A 21,787-nucleotide genomic window follows, 5' to 3' on the forward strand; every position below is an offset into this window, starting at 1 on the left:
TGACCCTGGAATAGTTTCTTAACTGCTCTGTGCCTAAGTTTCCTTTTAAAATTTATTTATTTATTTAAGTTTATTTATTGATTTTTGAGAGAGACATAGAGAACTCAAGTTGGGGAGGGACAGAGAGAGAGAGAGAGAGAGAGAGGGAGAATCCCAAGCAGCCTCCAGGGCTGTCAGCACAGAGTCCCAAGTGAGTGGGGCTCGAACTCATGAAACTTTGAAATCATGACCTGAGCCAAAATCAAGAGTTGGATGATTAACCAACTGAGCCACCTGAGTGCTCCTCCGTTTTTTTTTTTTTTTTTTTTTACGGGAATAATAAGTAGTATCTACCTATAGGATTGTTGGAAGGACTAGACGAATTAATACATGTGAAGTAATTAGAACAACAGTCAATAAATGCTCAAGAAATGTTAGTTAGTATGTATCTACTTGTTTGACTTTCTCATTGGATTATAAAAGCTGAAAAAGAAGGACTCCAAACTGTTTCATTTATGTATCCTTTAGTGTTAGGATTTCGGGTAAGCGGAGTGAGGCTCTTGCCTGAGTGCCAAATTTGTTAGAAGGAGGGGGAAAAAATCAATATAGAAAACCAAGATAAGTAATATTTTAATGTATTACTTGAAATAAATCAAAATTAGTGCAAACGTCCCATGGTGAACATATCAAAATTGTAAATAAAGACAACTAGTAACTTGAAGTTAAAAATTATTTAAGATCATCACTTGGTTAAGGGAAATTGTCAAACATGGAAATTCCTCCAATTGAAAATGAGATAAATGGAGTGCCTGGGTGGCTCAGCCAGTTAATCATTTGACTCTTGATTTCCGCTCAGGTAATGATCTCATGGTTCCTGAGTTTGAGCCCAGTGTTGGGCTCTGCCTTCACAACATGGAGTCTGCTTGGGATTCTTTCTCTCCCCCTCCCTGTACCCCTCTCCCGCTGAAGCTCAAGCTCTCTCCCTCGCAATAAACAAATAAACTTTAAAAAATGAGATAAGGAAGAATTTGATTTTGAAATGTTATTGATGAGTTTGCTTCCACTAAAAGGAGGGAGGAAAAAAAATAAAATGAGGGAAGTAAAATTATAATAATTCAGTTTGTGTTATAAGTAAAATACTTTAAAAATAATTTTGTGAGTTTTAATACTCCTGTGTTTTGACTTTTCAACCATTCTAGTGTTCTAGAAAAAATTAGCTATTAAAAACTTATATTAAAATTCATTTGGCCTTAGGCTCCAGCATAGCTTGGCCTGGCTCTGATCTTCCTAGGTCTTGGCTCAGATCCTAGTACACAGAAAGTGTTCAGTTCAGAGTAGTGTAAGGAGCTGTGCCCTCTACAAGTGACGGACAAAAGTGTACCTGTTTTTGGAATCCTTCCCCTGTTTCAGTGCCTAATACAGTGAACAGTACCCACAGGGGTTGAAATCATGTTTGTTAAAGGGAAATGAAAATAATTAGATTTATCCCAGCTTGATTCAAAATTCAATTCATTTCATGCTCTTGGGTTTCCTATATTGAGATGTTCACAGTGGATTTCAGAAGTCTGATCTATGAAGTTCTAGCCAATGACCCCCTTCTCTTGGTATGGGCCATTATGATCTCTCCCTTCCTTTGGAAATCCCACAAAGGGCACCACCACACAGTCCCAAAGAGACTAATGAGAAGAGCTAGCAAGCAGGAAATTGTACCACACAAATCTCTGTATCTCCTGCTTGCATGCTCACTAGATTGGTGGCCTTCAAATATTTGTGACGATGATCTTTACAAGATGTACTTTGTACATCATAATCCAGCAATACACTTACATGTTTTTATACATGATTACAACAGTATCATTTAATACTTAGTTGAATTATGTAAGATGTATTCTTTATTTAAATTTTATTCTGTATCATTAATAAAGCATTTGTGATGAGCTCAAAAGGGGTTTCATGAACCACTGAAGGCCTAGACTCATAGTTTGAAAAACACTTCACTACAGTTTTGGGGAAGTGGACACTTCCTGTCTCTCTGCTATCACCTAGCATGGACCCTGGTGGAAGGAAGGTGTCTAATAAGCCATACTGGCTGCAGGCTGTGGTGTCAAGTGCATACACTTTGGAGGTAGACAATTGGGTTTTTGTCGCTAACAACCATATGACAATGGGCAAGTTACCTCACGGCCACGAGCCTCATTTTCTTCATTTATAATAAGAATAACTATGACAAAAATAGTAATAGCTAACCTTTGTTGAAGGTTTACAATGCACTATTAGACTGTAAAATGGAGTAATGATTGGACATAGGTGTTGTGGGGACCAAATAGGGCCAAAGTATAAAGTACTTGACGCATACAAGGAAATTATTTATTCTGAGCCCTTTTTCTTCTTTGTGGACCCTCTGAGCCAGGAGTTCCTACTGGGAGTTAGAAGTGTGTTGCTTGCTCCTTGGGGTGTTTGGCAACCTTGGAGCTGGAAGGAGTCCAGCACTTTGAAGGGCACTGTGAGAGCACACGGCCAGTCACATTCTCAACAACCCATCTTCCAGCCTTCCTCCTGGCCCATTTGCAACGCTTTGGTCCGCTCTGTGGAAGTTGGGTCCAGCTGGACCGTGGCCACTTTCCAGCCTTTCTGGGAAGGACAGTGGCAGTGTTGTTGAGGTCTGAGTCCCACAGAACACAGAGCTCATGTCCTCAGGCTACCTGTGGCACGTCTCCCAGGACATTTCATGTTCTTCCCGTTGGTGTCACCGACACATGGGACCAGAGAAGAGAGAGGGTTGGGCAAAGTGCCACTACAAATGCAAACCACTGGGATTGAGTGCACTGTGTGAATCATTCTGTTCTGATCATGTTTTCTATAGGAAGGAGCATTTATGCTTGCTTGAAATAAGGTTCCCAGGTGCACTGGCCCACTTTGCTCACAACTCAAGAGAGTCGTTGTCTTAGCATCTGGGAAGTCACCTCTTGCTTAGGAAAGAACTTGACAGTAACAGCAATTCTTTTTTTTATTTTATTTTTATTTATTTCTAGGAGAGAGAGAGAGAGACAGCGTGAGCAGGGGAGGGTCAGAGAGAGAGTGAGTCACAGACTGAAACAGGCTCCAGGCTCCGAGCTGGCAGTCAGCACAGAGCCCAACGCGGGGCTCGAACCCACGAACCGCGAGATCATGACCTAGGTGAAAGTCAGATGCTTAACCGACTAAGCCACCCAGGCACCCCAGTAACAGCAATTCTAATAGCAAGACTTTCTAGATATGCCTGTCACCCTATATGTACACATAATAATTACCATTCATTGAAAATGTACTATATTCCATTTGTTCGATACAAGCTATTTCAAATCCTCATAAGAATCTTTTGAACAGTGAATTATCATGCCCAGTGTGCAAATTTTAAAAGTCAATATTTAAGAGGAGTTAAGTGATTTGCTTCAAATCATCCAGCTCATAATGGAGTCTGAATTAGAGCTTTTGTCTCTCTGATGCTAAAGCCAACTTCCTTGTGCTTTCCACATCAGCTGTTCATAAGCCACGTTCTTGTTAATAATCATAGTTCACTTTATGTTTACTGAGTGTTTACTACGTGTCTGGCTTTGTTGTAAACACTTCACGCGTATTGCTGGTAAACTGCAACTCTATGAGAAAGACATTTTATTATTCCATTTTCCAGATGAGGACTCTGAAAATAACTACTTGCTGAGATCGTATTTTGGCGTAAGCGATGGGTCTGGGATTTGAATCCAGGAGGTCTGTACCCTTGACCACTAACCTATGGTGGTTCATATTTATTTCCTTTGGCTCTGACATGACCTATGACAGAGCGCAAACATCCCCACTTTACAAGGGAGGGCACTGGAGAAATTTATTTGCCCAATACTATATAGATCTGTAAAGTAGAAGAGGGGCTGGATGCTGGGTGTGCTGGCTCCTGGCTCAGTGCTTGCTCCATAAGGTCAGGATATTGCTGTCCATGTCATTGAGGCATGCATGGTGCTCCTTACCTATCCTGTTCTTGGCACCTGGGTGTGGCAAGTGCGTACATAGTAGCATCTGTGAGCTTCAAGGTCCTGGAGCTTGGGCTCAGATGGAAGATTCGTCTCTTTGTATACTTTTCTGGTTCCTCTCGCCTGCTACAGCCTTGATCCAGCATGTGCTCAGTCCTTCTTCCTGCCCTCCTGCTGCCCATCGTTGTTCCTCGGGGATTTCCTGCATTCAGGGCACCTCTCCAGCGTCGCAGTGACCTGGATTCTGAATTTTCTGGCTCATTCAAGATCTTGTCTCTAATTCTGGCTGGTCACAGTCTAGCAGCATAAACCTTGGGGAAACCTCAATCAGCACTTTTCAAGATTCTTACCCTCTACTTTATAAACAAAAGCATGAAGCACATAAGTGAATGTTTGGCTATACCTGACAAATAGAATAGAAATATTCTATTTATTAATAATCCTTTAATCATCATCATCATCATCATCTATTAATAACAATAATCTATTTATTAGCAAGTTGGTTCCCCCAAAAATTGTCCTTGAGAGAAGGTATGATCCTATCTATTTCTTATGGCTTCTCCAAAGAGAATAGCATAAGGCTAGCTTGTGATAGGTAGGAATGGAGCCAAGAAAAAAGACAGGGTAAATAATCTTTATTACATGTCCCCCATGAACTAGACATTTTCAAATATGCCCTATGATTTAATTCTGACATCTCCTTGAGATAGAAGCTGTTATGATTATCCCTATATTTAAAGAAAAAAAACCTAAGGCTCAGAGAGATAAACAAATGTAGCCAGAAATACTTTCATCATGGAATCACTGTTTCTAGGAGTTCAACACACAGGTAAGTATGTGTGTTTGTACATACATGGGTGTGTGTCACATACACACTTCTTAAGTTTTTGCTGGAATAATGTTTTTGATCGCATGAATCTACATAAAACTTGGACGGTTGTTTTTCCTGATTATATTGTACATACTTGTTTACAGAATGAGCATACTTCTCACATCAGCAGCAGTCCAAATTTCAGGTAATCTTACTCTTTTCAGATACATGTACCTAAATCTGACACAGTTGTATTGCATTATTAGACATTAGAGAAATTCACAAATTAATAAAATCTGCTCTTGAACTGTTTATCTTAGTCTTGGACTTGAGAAACAAGGTCTGCATACCTATACAGACACATGCATATATTAACTGCTCTGATTCTGTCTCATGTTTACATGTAATTAATCAATACTTGCCAAATCTGTTTCAGTGGCATCAAATAAATGCATTAATTGAGTGCATATTAATCGTTGAGAAGTGACAAGATGTGAAATGTGTTTTGTGTTTCCAAAGTAGGGAGAGGTTTGTTTAAATAACCCTTGTTAGATTAATATATGGTTCATTCACCACTTCTTTCTCTAACCTGTGATAACATCAAGGAAAAAACCTATAAAGATGTGCACCCCCCCAGCCCCCCGTACATTTTCCCTTTCCTAAATTCTATATTCTATGTCAGTTCTGCTTACTCTATCCAGGACCTCTCTTTATAAATATTTCTTCAGCTGGGCTTCAGATAACCTCTGCTGACTCAGATTTTTAGATACATACATTATATATTGAAAATTAACCTCTTGGTCTAAGAATTCCAAACCTATATTAAAGAGAATAAGTAAATTAGTAGCTATTTATAATCAAAGAATCTTAACAAATTAAATTCTCATGGATTTCTATTTTTGATGATCTAAATTGAAAGAGACATCCATTGTATTATCCAGGATCTTGTGAGAATTCTATCTACAAAAGCAAATACTTACTCACTGAGCATCTATTATGTCTAGGTACTGTGTTCTAAGCAGTGCAGTTAAAATTTATCTACCAAGGCAACAATGATTACATGTCTCTCACATGTATTGTATCTTATTAGATGCTGTGGATTATGGGAAAAGTGTAGGAAAAATACTCCGTCATCTCAAGAAAAGTTTCAGTTAACAATTTGGGGGACACAAGATCCAATCAAACTAAGAAGTAAGCATGATCATCACCAATTAAAACCAGCCCTGAGAAATTCTTTGGTAAGAGAAACTTAAGCTGGCTGTCCATAGACAGAAGACCAGAGATGAGGCATAAAGATGAGATGAATATTGCTGGTGTGATATAGAATTTGTGACACCAACATCTTAGACCCGATGGTGGAAATTGTACAGGTTATCGAAACAAACCAGTTTAAATCCCGACTCTGCTACTCATACTTAATAACTGAACATCAGGTAATTATTTAACCCTGTTAAATCTCAAATCCCTAATCTGTAAAATGGAGATAAGAATATCTATACCACAATATTACTGGAAAAAGCTTAAATGAGACAATCTGTTACAAATTGACATTTCAAGTTATTTTGGTAAACAATGGTTTATGACAATTAGAGGTCAGTGAGGGCCCTGCATCTGTTCCCTGACAATATTACTTCTGGAAAGAATATTTTGACAAAGGCCAGTCTCTGCCACTTGTATAAATATTCAATACTAAACAGGCCCCAAAAAGTCATACAAGTCTGTTCCTGGATGGGTCCCTTCAAATATACAAGAATTACCTCACAGTGTGGTTTCCTAGTCTCTGTTTTCCCCACTAGAATGTCAATTCCATGGCGGCAGATGTTTTTGTGTATTTTATTTACTACTGTATCCCCAATACTGAGAACGATGCCAGGCACATAATAACTACTCAATAAATATTGGGTAAAATGAATGAGCCAATTAGTGAATGAGTGAACTTATCACCCTCAGGGCACAGAATAAAGTTAATATAATACATTTATATGCATGCATATACCGGTATTTCTTGAAGTAAATTACAGCTAGAACAGAGTGTAAAGCACCTGGCATATTTGTGTGCTTGTTTTCTCTATCCTTCTAATGCAAACTCATTGGGTGTCTCATTTTCTACAACTTCTAGCACAGAGCTTGAACAAATTAGATGCCAGTTATATTAAATTAGGTTGAATAGACATACTGATGCATTTCTTTTCCTCATCTGTAAACTGGAGATAATAATTCCCATCCTATTTACTTTCTTGAGCTGTTGTGACATTCAAAACACAATGAATATGACAAAAATGTATGAAGTGGTATAACATAAGACTGTATTCACAAAATGTGAGCCATGGAATGACTGTGAGAATCCTCTATATCATTTTGAAAATGTTGAGTGTGGGAACCCATTTCAAGATTTTCCAATTCATAGTAGGCAAATGCACCTGGAAATCTTTTGCATTTTAATGAAATCACCAGGTGATTATTTTCCATTCCTTTATTTTTTAAGACTTCATTTTTGTTTAGCCCTACATGCTTTGTAAATTCAATTTCTAGCATTGGTGTAAGAGATGAAGAGAGAGGTGGTAGGGACGATGATGGTGACAAGTCAAACCACAACAGTGACCAGGAGTTCTATGGGGGAAGGGAAGGGCATTGGTTTCTTGTTCATCTGTTGTAATCCTGGCACACAGTTTAGTGACTGTCCTACAACCAGTGTTCCACAAATGGCTGCTGCATAATGGCCATTGATGGCAGCCATGCTGGCTTGTGAACCCTCTCTGGGACACCCAATACAGAGGTGGTCTCACTTGCTCTTTGAGACGAAAGATGTAGGTCAAGCGTGTGAAGTTCGGTTCTTGCCAAACGGAAGAGGATTTCCTTCTTGCACTTTCCTCCCCTCCCATTTAAACAATGTCCACAAGCTGGGAAAAGGTATATAAACATATGGACAATGTTTGCACACCGAGCTCTGGGTTGATAATGACCACATTTCCTGCCTTAAGAAAACTGTCAGACTCTCTGTTGTCAAAGTTCTCTTTGTCTCCAGAATGCAATTCATTACCCTTCCCCTGAGCTGAGAAGGGTACTGAGGGGCCTTGTTTTACGTCGCCGGCCTTTGCCTATCTTTTTCCAATCTTTTCCTACAGCAGTTCAGAAGAGGCAATGAGGAATTCCTTGAAAATTGTGCATAGAGCTAATTGCTCGAAGAGGTAGGTTATTGCCTGAAGTTAGGCTTGATTTCTTTTCACCAGCCCATAAAGAATCAAGTGATCCAAGAAACTGTTATGGTTTACCAAAAGGTAGGGGGTAGGAAGCAGCCCTAAATGTGTTTATTATTAAGACATTCCAGCCTCCCTCTCAACACACACACACACACACACACACACACACACACACACACACACACGTTGCTGTCAACTTCCAGTGTGTAGCAGCTGGAAGCGTCCTTGGGCTTGCCTTTAGGTGGAGATTCTAACTCATTACCTAAATGAGAGGGCTGTGAAGCCACCTGCTCTTTCGCACTAAGTCTTCCCCAGCAGACAGCACTGGCCCAGAGGGCAGAGTAGAGATTGAGAAGAAAGGGGAAGGGGAGAAGTCCCAGACCTGGAGGTGGAATGGATTTCTTGATAGTTACTACTACCTGCCTATCCCACTGTTTCCTGTGCTTCTATGTGAACAACTGGGGAGTCAATCATTTCAAATGGGAGAAGAAATTGTTCAGAACACCTGTAGCATTGAGGTCCTCATTGTTTGTGTGTCTGTAACTTGCAAAGCACTCCTATCATGTGTTGTGGAAGAGCTGGGTAAGCTTGGCTCAGCTCTCAACCTCACATTCCATGGATGTCCGAAGCCCTCCCTTGACTTTTTGCTAATTCCCAGGGGCTTTTCCCTCATGGTCACCCTCCACCTGAAACTTCTCTCTGTTTTGCCCTAAGTCAAAGTGGTTTTAGGAATTAGTTTTTATGCATTTCCATAAAAACTATACTACAACTCTCTCCTGAAGATTTGGAAGTTCTAGAGAAGTTCACAATACTGAACCTGCTGTCTTCTGCCATCCACTGTCCTTTTATGTCCCATGCAATCTTTTCTGTTCCTTTATTCTTCCATGATTGTACTGATGGCCCCAAGACTTCTCCTTCTGTAACGTGAAGAAGGAACTTAACTATCCACACCTCCTGGCATCATGTGATCCCATGGATGTCCACAGCCAAAAAACTCTAGTGTGAGTACTTCAGTCATCTCCTTGGAAGACTACCTTGCTTGCCAATAACATTGTTTTCTTTGTTATATTTCTTCGCTAACCTTTGTTAGCGTTGTCTAACCTTTGTAACAACGCTGAAAATGAGATGAAGAAACAGAATCAGAGGCATGGAGTTACTTGTCCTAATGCAGACTGCTGAGAAGTAATGGGAATACGACTGAATTCACGTGTCTCTGCTTCTGAAGCCCATGTTGTTTCTACTCAGCTATATCACAGTCAGCACAAAGTTGAGGAGGAAGGCAGGGAGATGGTGGCGAAAGCTTTCCAGAGATAAAAACATTGGTTCCTATTCTTGGCAGGACCTAACAGCATTGATTAACAGACAGCAATGCAGGCAGATTTTTATAAACAGGAGATACATATCTAAGGTCATTTCTTTATGCATTCATTTCTTAGTTTCTTTCTGCTGCTGTAAGAAATCACCACCAATTTTGTGGCTTAAAACAATAAAAAATTTATCATCTTATAGTTATGGGGGTTGGACTTCCAAAATGGGCTTCATGAGCCAAATCAAAGTCTATAGGAGAATCTGCTTCCTTGCCTTTTCCAGCTTTTCGCAGCTGCTTGAAATCCTTGGCTCTAGGAATCTTCCCTTTTCAAACTCTTATTCTGTTGCCACATTTCCTTCCCTGACTCTGACCCTCCTAACTCTCTAGGATATGGGTATTCACTGTGATTACAATGGGTACATCTGGATAATCCTCACCTCAAAATCCTTAATCACATCTGCAGAGTCTTTTTTCTCATGGGTCCTGGGATTTAAGATGTGGGCATCCCTGGGGGAGGGCATTGTTCTGCCTACAGCACCTTCATTCATGATTTATTTATTTTTTAGTTCAAACTACATTTTGTAAGAACTGGCCATGTAGCAAGCAATGTGATAGGACTTGTGTATACAGAAATAAAACACTCTTTCAAGGAGCTTACTCAAGGAGGGAGACAGACATAAGAACTAGTCATTAGGCACCAGTGTGCTAAGTACTATGAAAGAGGCAAGTGTAGGGGGCTCCTGGAGCCCAGAGGAAGAGACCAACACTCTGTCTTCAGGATCGTAGTTCATCACAATTTTCCTGGAAAATGAGATGCCTGGAAAGTCTTTAAGAAAAATAGGGGAAGAGTAGGAGAGACTCAAGCCTGGTGGGTCGTAAGTATTATACGCAGATTTGTCTACATGCAGAGGGACAGTGAGTTTACCCCTAAAGGAGAAGTGCAGGAGATACGGAAGGGCAGCCACAGCTGGGTGCAAACATCTCTGGGGACATCAGCAAATAGGACGGGATGGCTGAGGGGACACTCTGTGGTCAGAGTCAGCTCCTGGCATGGAAGAGCACCTGTTGTAAAGTCATACATAATGGTTCAGCTGAAGCCGTTGGAATGCTATGTTTGGTCACTGGAGCTGGTCTGTACTCTTGGACTGTCTGAGCTTCAGATGGAAAGATCATTTCATCAAGCTGTGGGGGAACTTGTGAATGTGGAATGAATGTGCATAAAGGAGGTGAATACTGGAAGAAGACTCCTGTCAAGGCCTTAGGAGTAAGGGAAAAAGTGGAAAATTGCTATATCTCATAGAATAAAAAAGAATTCTACTTAGTCAAATCAGTATCTATGTGTCTATGTATCTCTATCTATATTTGTGTGGCCATATTGAGGATAATTTGATTTTCATGGCTTACTTATCACTTCCATTATATTCCACAAACATTTATTAAACATCTACCATGCACTGACCACTGTATTTAGTACTAAGGACATGAAGAGAAGAAGACATGGCTTCTGTCCTCCAGGACCTCATAAAATAGCATCAAAAATTCTATAACAAGAATATGAACAAAGTGCTATGAAAATCTTTTAATAAAGTTGTGCATGAATGCTGGGCATATGAATGTATAACCATGTTATGTGTTTGCTTATATAGTACTGGCTGCATCTTTCTGTAATATTTTCATGTAGCAAACCTTCCTTCGGTGTCGGCCATCTGTCCAGGCTCTGGAGGTTGTAACAGTGAGCAAGACAGAGAAGGTCCTGTTCTCATGTTTCTTACTTTCCAATCACAGAGTATAGCAGTAGGCCAGGGAGAGTGCAAACAAGATAAGCATAGACATATGTTATGAAGCAAGTAAGTGACATTTCTGGGAGGCCAAGGTTAGATTGAGTGATTAGGCAAATTATCTTTACATTTCCATTAAGTAGAAGCATAAAGGAGATGGTGTTACAGAGTAAGGGTCTTCTGGAGACTGTACTGAGGGAACTAGAGGCATTTGGGACGATGACAGCAACCCACCTACAGAAACCATCCTCTGGTGCCTCTCGATTCCGAGTCGTGCTTCTTTCACAGGGGCAGGCGAGCAGCAAGGAGGGACTACATTCTTCTGCTGTCTTGCCTCCTACCCTTATAGGAGCCAAGCAGATGAGGTACAACTTTAAATACTTTGCAGTGTATTTGTTTGCTATTGCTGTGTAACAAATTACCACAAAGGTACTAGCTTAAAGTGACAGCAATTCATTTTGTCCCAGTTCTGTAGTTAAGAATTCAGGCCAGAACTCAACAGCATTATCTGCTCGGTGTATCACTAAAATGATGACTAGCTATTACTAGCTAGTAGTACTTCCCTCCCATCATACAGAAGGATAAAAAGCGTTTTCTACTGAGTTGAATTCCCAGTTCTTAATCATACACCATTTCTATAAAATGGTTCTTAAACTTCAGAAAGGGGTCATGAAATGATTCGTCCTTAGATAAGAGACAGAAGGAAATGATGTTCTTTCAAGTTTTGGTCTAGTATCTGTTTATCTAAACCACGAGATTATTTTTTTCACTCACTGAAAAGAGAGAAGCAGTGTGGCTTGTGGAATTAACCCCTCTAAGTAGGTTAACTTTAATGTAAATGAAAGAAGCAATGAGTCATTAATTATAAATTCATGGTCAGATTCTCCTTTCTTTGATTTGTGAACTTTGCCAAGTCTCTGACCTTTATCGATTGTGATGTTTCACTAGTCTACTATTGCACAGGGGTCTACCACATGCTTTTCATATTGTGCTACCAAATTTTGATCTATAAATTGCATTTCTTTTATTTCATCATAAGGATATATCTTGCAACAGTGATGTTCTTTAAGAGAAAGTTGTGAAGTTGTGTATAACCTGCTGAAGTAAGAGGAAAGATGAATGGCATAATATAAAGCCAGCTCCTAAAAGAAAAGTTCATTTTTATCAGAACATGCCAGACATTTCTCTGACAAGCTTATAAAAAGCATAGTCAGGGTAGCAAATATGCACTCTATGGACTTTGTGAAACATGCTTATACTATAGGAGTTATTGTGGGTTTTTTTTTTTTTGAGAGAAAGAAAGAGCAAGTAGGGGAGAGGGACAGAGGGAGATAGAGAGAGAGGGAGAGAGAAAGACAGAATCTTAAGCAGGCTATACACTCAGCACAGAGACCAATGCAGGGCTTGATCCCACAACCTGGAGACCATGACCTGAATCCAAATCAAGAGTTGAACCACCCAGGCACCCCTTCTGGTATAATTATTGATGACTTATTTCATGTTATTTTATATAATATATTATTGTGATTTCCTTAAATAAATTTTTTTCCTAATATATAAGTAGTAACTACTCATTCTAATTTTCTGAAACTTGTTAAAAAAGAAAAAGCTTAGAGGGGCACCTGGATGGCTCAGTCGGTATCATCAGACTTCAGCTCATGATCTCATGGTCTGAGTTTAAGCCCTGAGTCCGGCTCTGTGCTGACAGTTCAGAGCCTGGAGGCTGCTTTGGATTCTGCGTCTCTCTCTCTCTCTCTCTTTGACCCTTCCCTGCTCATGCTCTATGTCTCTCAAAAGTAAATAAACATTAAAAAAAAAAAAAAAGGCTTATACTCATGTTTAATTCCTCCAAGTGTGCTGACAATATTCTTAGTTTTCTTCTTTGAACTTGGTTTGTCTATCTGTAAAAAGGATGGGACTAGAGAGTAGAGTCCATCTACAGAGCTTTCTGGAATGGGGGGAGTACACTGTGAGTGAGGGTCCAGGTTTCCTACCTTTACTTCAACCAGACAGTCTGACTTTATCTTCTTTATATTGTTCAGTTTGGGACTCTTTTACCTTGTTTTCACTTTCAAGTAACAGAAAATCCTTCCCAAACTGGTTTAAGCATAAAAGATAATCTATTTATTTACATAACTAAGAAGTCCAGGGACAATTGGCTTCAGGTACACCTTGTTCTACAGGTTAATTATATTTACTTAGGGGCTCATTTCTTTATATTTCTCAGAGATCTGCTTCCTGAGCTAGCATTGGCCTCAGGTTGGAAATGCTAATGGCAGCCACAAAGGAACTGGGTTGGAATCAATCCCCCACAATATAAACAGAGTAAGGGTATTTTCTTAAAGAAAATTTAGGTATATTTTATCAAGAAAGAGGCAAAATAGGAGCAATTGGCACCTACTTCAGGATCCATTTAAGGTGTTATCTTAAAAAGAGTTTCCATTGTTAAAAACAAGTGTAAAAACTCTAAAAAGGCCATTCCTAAGACCTTTTCAGCTCTACCATTTCTCTTATTCTACTTTTCTCTCATTTCACTCAGTGTCAAACTCCCCAGAATGTTCTAGATCCACAGCTGATCTAGTTAGGGCTTGGAATGAATTAATAGCTTGAAGCATAAAGCATTAAGTATTACAAATAATGTCTCATATGTTCTCGGCAGAAATCCTGGTAGTGCATCCTGCAATTTGCATTAACCCAGAGGCCAACAGGTAATTATTCAAATGAGATTTTTCTTTTTAAAAGATGAACGATTCCCTGAGGGTTGATACTCATACCCAATTGCCATTTGGGGAGCGGAACCAGCTATTGCCTTTAGTCAACATTTATTACAGGTATCACTGAAGGAAAAGAAAATCTCCCACTTTTGAAGGGATCTGGAAGGTCTGAGCATTCTGTCCATCCAAGCCTGGCTCTTGAAGTAAGCTTGGGGATTCTTTGATGCCACACCAGTCACTATGACTTTAAGAGTAAATCCCATACTTGAGAGATTAGAGACCCATCTCCTCTGTTAAGTACTATGAAGTAAAACATCTGAATCACAAATAAAGCAATCAATAAATATATACCAAGCCTAAGGATTTGGTGAAGAGAGCCTAGTCATGACATTAGGGGGACTACCTTCATGGAGTTCCTTTTTTCTGGAATGCTTTCCTCTTCCTTCATCCTCAAGGCCCATCTCAGAGGTCTTCTGAGCACCACCCGGCCCATCAGATGCCAGAATTACTATTTCTAGAGATTCCTAAAGTAACTCCTTGTGCAGCAATTAATCACTAATGGGTTTTTAGGTTTTCTGCTTCCCTTACTGAGACAAATTTTCAACCTCAACATTCTCATCTACAAAATGGGGATAATAGTCCTTCATCAGAGTCACTGGAGGGATAATTGCTTTGAAAGTGCTTCATAAGTGTTTGTCACTCAGTAAATATTGAATACATTAGTTGTAAGTATAAATCTCATAAAAAGGTTAAAATTGAAGGTAAAAGTATAACATAGGAAGGGTGAGGATTTGACTCAGCATTTGAAGCAGCCACATTCAACTGTTACTGAAGTACCTGGTACTTCAATAAGCCATCAGTTTCACCTTGTCACTGACGAGTAATCACCTGAGATTAACATGGCCTTGTGGATAGATTCCAGCATTCTCCAGACCTGCTCAATGCCTGCTGAGTATCTACATCGCTTTTGTGGAATCTTTTCTTTGAAAGATGGGATCCCACTGAGAGAAAACACATCAACTCTTTCTTGGATGTGTTGAAGCAGGATTGGGATGGCCATCACCCAGGGATATGTTACAGACAATCCCTGTGTTGCTGGCAATGTTATGGTAGCATTAGCTATAAAATATGATAAGGTCTATTTGAGATGTATGATTATAGGCCCCTGAATGAGTCTTCCTTCCTTCCTTCCTTCCTTCTTTCCTTCCTTCCCTCTCCCTGTCTTCCCTCTTTCTTCCTAATGCATTTTGTTTTTCTAGACTTAGATGAGTTACTTAATCCTAGTTCTTTACATTTCCCCCTTATATAGGTGGGAAATAAATTCTAGTCTCCAGTTTATTTCCCCATTAAGAAATGATAACACATGAGGCAATAATGGAAGATTTGTGTTATAAAATCCTTGGAATCAATATTGAAAATAAATCTAAGATTTCACTCTAGGATATAAATGATTCATATGCCTAAGCAGTGCATATATTCCAAATACATCTGCACTTTTCTCCAGAAAATACCAAACTCTTACAGGGACCACACTGAATCATTTCAGTCTTTCTGAATAGGATCACAGTTTGACATGGTCAAAAATGAAAACTAAGAACAGAATACTGTTTCTTTTCTGTTTTCCTCCTCTTTCTACAACCAGAATGGAAGCTGGTGATGGAAAGGAAATTGATATAACATTTGGAATACCGTCCCAGATATTCAGCTGTGCTGCATTCCCCTCAAATATAGAACATTCAATAGCATCTGTTCCCTGATGATGCAAGTTTCCACTTGTAGACGGGGCGGGCTCACTTCTCTACCTGTTTCAACATCTTTGCTCCTTCCCATCTCCAATTATGATACATAAGCAGAAACAAAGGCTGGTGACTGTGCTTGTTTTTTTTTTTTGGAGTTTTATGGATGGGATTTAGAGTTAATGCACTATCCTTTCCTGCCTGGTGTCAGAAGCTAGAATCCTAAGATCGCAATACTTTGCTTCTTAGAAGTAAAGCCCATTTGGGCTCTGCTTAAATAAGGAAGGAAGAATTAGAACAAGGAGGCAAAGAGGTCAGAGTTTAAGTCATTGCTCTGTGTTTCTTGGCTGTTTGATTATACATGACTGTGTCTTAGTTTTCTCATCTGTAGGAAGGGGATAATAACACAGACCTCCTGGGGTGTCTGTAACATTCAAATACAATCATTATTTAAAAGCCTTTGTTGTATAGTAGGCTCTCAATAATCATCAGCTTCCTTTCTTGTTTGCTTCCTCATTCCAAGTTTAATCTGCTGATGGAAGGGGAGATAATCAGCCACAGTTGGGTGAATAATAGCCTGGCTCTAATATAATTTCATAGGTACAGAACCAAGAAAATTGGGAAGCCACTGACATTTGTCTTAGGTTGGTCACTCCCATTGCTGTACCTTATGATTACCTGAGGGTATTTGCTCTGCCCTTTCTCTAGGGCACCTGGATTCCTCATGAGTTTTTCTCCTTTTTCTCATCAATCCTTGTCTCTAGAAACTATCTGATAAACTCATTCCTAACTAAAGTGAAAAGGACTGGTAAGATTCAATATACTTGAGGGGATAGAGATTTAATCCAAACTAATGAACCACTTGCTTGGAATACTGGGTAACAGCCAGGTCAATAGTTGATTTCCACATCTGCATTTCTTATTTATTCAACAACTATGCACAGAACTCCTCAGCGCCTAGCTGTGGAGGCTTGACATGGTCGCTGCCCTCAAGGGTCTCACAGTCTTGTCTGACCCAGCTATGTAAATATAAATAATAATGGCAAACAGTCACAGAACAATTACTATGTGCCAGGCAATGTTCTGTGTGCTTGATGAATACATCAATTCATTTATTCTTTGCAACAACCCTCTTAGTTGGTGCTCTGATCGACTACAGTTTGAGATAAGGAAGCTGAGGCTCAGAGAAGTTAAATATCCTACCCAAGGTCACACAGCTTGGTCAATGTGGTCCAGCTCCAGAGGTTTTGTTCTTTATTATTTACTGCCTCACTGTATACAAGACAGTGTGATGACCACTTCTGGGTTTCTGTTGTTAGGAAATAGTCAGTGATAAAAAGACTATAGATGATTTATTTGAAAGTATAACAGGAACAGGAAAAATTCTAAATATCTATCAATAGAAGGATGCTTAGGTTCATTATAGTATGTCTGTATGATAAAGTACTTACAGGGGCACTTGGGTGGCTCAGTTGGTTAAGATCCTACTCTTAGTTTTGACTCAGGTCATGATCTAATGGTTTGTGAGATCAAGCCCCACATCGGGCTCTGTGCTGAAAGTGCTGCGCCTGCTTGGGATTCTTTCCCTCTCCCTCTCTCTCTGCCCCTTCCCAACTTGTACACACTCTCTATCTCTCAAAATAAATAAATAAACTTAAAAAAAATACAGTACTTATAACCACTAAATAGATAAGGAAACAACTCTAAACTTCAAGAGGAAAAAAACATGGAGGGTGCCAAAAAGTTTCTGTAGTATTATTCTAATTTTTTAAAAAAGGTGTGCTCATGTAAATAAATATCTCTGTATGTCAGACACTGTATAAGTCACTTACCAACACAAACACAACACAGTTCTAGCGCTGTGGGAGCTGCCAGCTCAGGAGGAGAGAGACCTTTCGGTATTGGATTTTTAGGCAACATTAAAAGGCCATGCATGGGGTAGCAGCGCCTAGGGCATGTGGGCTTTGCTGAGGCCGTAAGATGGACCAGGAAAACAGTCCCAGAGAATGTCAGCCTTGCCTCTTTCCCTCTGCAACTTCATCTTCAAAGTTTACTATGTTTTAATTTGCCCCTCTAAGAAGGAATGATGGGAAGGCAAAGCATATTTATCTTCTTCCAAACTTCCAGCAGCCTCCCAGTGAGTTCGTCTGTGGCTTCAACTCCTAGTTTCCCAGCCCAGAGATCTTGTCTCTCTCAATCCCCTCTCAGTGTCCCCTGTGATGTGTCATTCTAATATAGGACATACTCTGGTTTCTGGGTGGTCAGTGAGTTGAAGCTCAAACCCTGGTTTTTTACTCCAAATTTTCTTTATCTGGAACTCTTTCTAGGCTTACAGTTGGGCATTTGGTCCTCAGATGAATGGCCCCCTTTCTCTGGGACACCTGCCAACTAGTCCTTCCCAAAGAGTGAAGAGAAACCATAATTTCTACTGACTGCATGCTGACTATGAGCCCGGCATATTCTTTGTTCCTTATAACAATTATATGGGGTTGAATTGATCACCCTTGCTGTCAAGGAGAAGGTATTGCTCTGAGCAGGTGAGACTTCTGCTGAGGTCTTCAAAACACTTGCAGCTGTAATGCCTCATACATTTCTTAGCACATAGACGTCATTAGCGTTGTGTTTTTGACTTTCGCAGCTACTACGTGGCAGGTTTGAGACCAAAATCTGTGTCTGTATCATCGGAAGCCTTTCCTCATTCTGCCATGCTAAGTCTCTTCAGTTTGGGTTCTTGCTTGCCACAGTGTTCTTTTCCTGAATCTTCTTCCTCCCTGGCTGCTATTGCTTTTTGAGCAGAGATAAGTGCATTCACGCGGACCACCCCTTTAACTATCAGTAACCCGTGATGGCTTTCAGATCAAAGGGCCAGGGAGCAGGCCCAGGTGGAGGGTGGGAGTCCTCTGCTGTTTGCAGGAACACTGTTTCACATTATGTACCTGGTAGGGTAAGCTTTCATCCTTTCGTTGCCTCCCTTACTTAGAAGCCTATCAAACAACTCTGTGCCTTTTCCTTCTCCTTTTTATCACTCTCTGGAACAGAGTTGGGACTTGTGTAACTGCAGTTTCTTTTCTGTGGGAAAAGTAATCTCATTTCAATATGTGTGGGTGGGTAGATTATAAGTAATAAGCTTGGAGCTCAGTTGTAGGACTAGGGAGGGACTGGGTTAAATAGTTGTATGATTAACAAGCCACCGCGTTTTTATGGTCTATGAAGAAAAGGTTGCTATAAGGATTATCGGTTCAGATTGGAAATGATTCACCCAAAAGTATTCAATGGTTTGGGTGGTAGGAATGGGGAGAGGAAAAGAATTTGCCCCACTACCTCCTGGAAAAGAACAGTATGAAATGCACTCAGAGGAGCTTAATCCTTTCTTTTTTCTTTTAAGATTTCCTCCTCTTTATGGTAAAGGTCTCTAAAATTATGGAGAGAAGAAAGTGCCATGTAAGAGATACTGCTTGACATTCCATCTGTGTTTAGCATTATCAGCCTGTTAGATGAAGTGAGATTTGCAGGTCGGCTGTCAAGACAGGTGATTCTGAGTAGTCAGATCACCTCTCTGAGTTTCTGCTAAGGGCTGCTTGGTCTAGATAACCTTTTAGGTGTCCTCCAAGTTCATTCATTCATTGAGTGTTTATTGAATACCTATTAGGACCGAACAAGCTGGTGGTGGGCTGGAGGATCCATCAAGACCCCTCTTACTTCCAGCCTGAGTTCAGAACCAAAAGAGTGGAAGACGCTGAAGTTAGACAGGTGGAGATCCACATGTCACCACTATTACAGACAAACACTATCGAGCGTAGCAGGATAAAGGGAACAGAGGCGTTTGGTGGCTTTTCTACTAGGAAACTAATCTGTTCACCTGTTCTCAAGCATTGCTGGACTATCACAGGGTTCCCCCTTTCTGTCTGCCTTGACGGGGATCCTTCTTCAGCATCACAGAGGAGGAGGGCGGAGTACATGCTCTCTGCTGTCAGATATACCCCCAAAGAGTGAAAGAAAGGGAGGGACTGTTCCAACAGACTTAGCTCCTTCTCCTGAATGCATCCAGTAGCACAGTCACTTCCTTTCCCAGTGGAGGGTAAGACAGAGACTGGAGAGAGGCCTAAGGGCTTAGGGTAAATTCCTCCTCATGCAAACCAGCAAAGATGGAGATCATTGCAGTCAAGCCAGTAGACACTCTCCACACATCTACGGTCACCTACATTTCCCAGCCTCTCTTATTATTACATTGGGACCATATATCTTTGTCTGGCCAATGGATTTGAGTGGAAGTAATGTGTCACTTGTGAGTTTAATCAGTAAAAACGGTCCTCTGTCCCTCTCATTCTCTACCTTTGGTGACCCTGGAGGCCATATGTTCTAAATAGTATGGCTCTAAGATGAAGAAAATCTGTGCAAACTGAAATGGATTTTACATGAATTAGAAATAACTTTTATTTTTCTAAGCCATTGAGATTTGGAGATTCATTACCACAGGAGAGACTGTCCCATCTTGACTAAAATAATGGTCCTCCCTGAACCTCAGGGACCAGACATACTGTGAAAACAAAACAGACATGATCTTTGTACTCATGGAACATTTAGTCTAGTGAAGAAGATACATAACAAACAGGTGAAAAAATAAATAAGTACACTTTGTGGTAAAGGCTGTGGAGGAATAATTGTGAAGACTAGCGGACAGGGTTTGAACTTAAATTTGGTGATCAGAGTGTCAGTGAAAAGGTGACATTTTAGCAAAACTAAAATGTGACTTCTCAATAACAAGTGAGAGTTCTTCTACACACTAATCTCATGTCTTTGAAATTCCAGTATATTCCTCTCATGGCATATACTCCTCTCATGCCATATCTGCACTAGCCAATATCTCATCAGAAGGAGCTCCTCTTGTTGATGATATGCTGACTAGTGTAGATATGCCAAGTATTTCTTTAGCCCATTGCCATTGGCTAAGATAATGTTATCTTTCTTTCCCTGGGTGGTTTGTATTATAACCTTAAGGCTTTGATTTCTATTTGATGGGCATGTACTTATAGGATTAAGTATGCATGTTATCCAACTGCTTCAAACCCCTTGTCAACAATACTCAGTCACCTTCTCTCTTATCCACATCCTGGGCAACACATCCTTCCCAGTTGAAAATCACTAACCCAGAGTGTGGCTTTGAAATCTCAGGATTCTAACTCTAGTGACCAGTGTGTGGTTAGATAACTAATAAGCATATACTTCAGTAGGAGCAACATGTACATTGTTTTAATGGGAAGGTCTTCACTTGTCTTCAACTGATGGTCCAAATATAATCTGTAGTTGACTATAGTAGATAATTGCTTTTATCAGATTGTTCAGGATTCCTTCTCTCTTATTATGGTAACAAGTTCCCAATTTTACACTGGGGCATTACCTTCTTGTCATTCTCTATTCACATAACCTGGATGAACATGTGACTCAGATCGTGACTATCAAAACCTGGCATTGTCCTAGTTCTAGGATTAGTCCAAATGTGGCTGGGTGACATGTGATTCAGTCCACTGAAAGTCAGGCCTGAGTTTTTTGTGGGAATTTTTATGGAAAAAAAGCTTGATCTGCTCTGTTGGACATAAACCTAGGAATGCATAGGCTCTAGCCACTAGTTCCTTCTTGTCTTAGAACGCAACTAACACTAAAGACAGTAGGCAACTTTAAGCAATAGATGAATCCATCACTCATGCCAACTTCCTCCTGGTCCTCAAGTCAAGTTGGGTTTTCCGTGGTTTGCAATGAAAACAAATTTAACTAATAGAGAGGATGAAATTTACAGAAGGAAAAGAAAGATGGAATAAGGGTCAATTATATTGTTAATCTAAATTCTCCTTACTATTTTCTCAAAAATTCTAGGTACTGGGGTTCTTGGGTGGCTCAGTTGGTTGAGCATCCAACTTCAGCTCAGGTCATGATCTCATGGTTCGTGAGTTTGGGCCCCACATCAGGCTCTACGTTGATGGTGCAGAGCCTGCTTGGGATTCTCTTTTCTTCCTCTCTCTGCCTTTTCCCTTGCTCTCTCTTTCTCAAAATAAATAAATAAAATTAAAAAAAATTCTAGATACTTCAGAGTGGTAATGATAATTGCCCAAGGAAGTTCATGTTCTAACAGCTTTACCTTCCTTAGTGGGTAACATATTTATTGAAAATAAAGAAAAATAGATTCTACCTAATTACAGGGTATTCTTCAAGATATAAAATGGAAAAAAAAAACAAAAAAACCTATAAAAACTGCAAAAAA

The 21,787-nt window shown here is 40.0% G+C and overlaps 1 long non-coding RNA gene across 7 annotated transcripts in view; it reads left to right on the plus strand.

Annotated features, from left to right (window-relative positions):
* LOC144231622 (uncharacterized) overlaps positions 1 to 21,787 on the plus strand; it is a 438,506-nt gene that overhangs the window by 382,093 nt on the left and 34,626 nt on the right. The window contains exon 11 of one of the 7 annotated variants that reach the window (XR_013335123.1): positions 4,959 to 5,277. The exons of 4 other annotated variants lie outside the window; for them this stretch is intronic. This is a non-coding gene — a long non-coding RNA (uncharacterized LOC144231622). 2 more of the 7 variants (XR_013335129.1, XR_013335124.1) reach the window with 2 other exon arrangements.

This window comes from Crocuta crocuta, unplaced genomic scaffold (genome assembly GCF_008692635.1).
Source record: "Crocuta crocuta isolate KB4526 unplaced genomic scaffold, BGI_CrCroc_1.0 scaffold260, whole genome shotgun sequence".
In the NCBI taxonomy this organism is placed as follows: domain Eukaryota; kingdom Metazoa; phylum Chordata; class Mammalia; order Carnivora; family Hyaenidae; genus Crocuta; species Crocuta crocuta.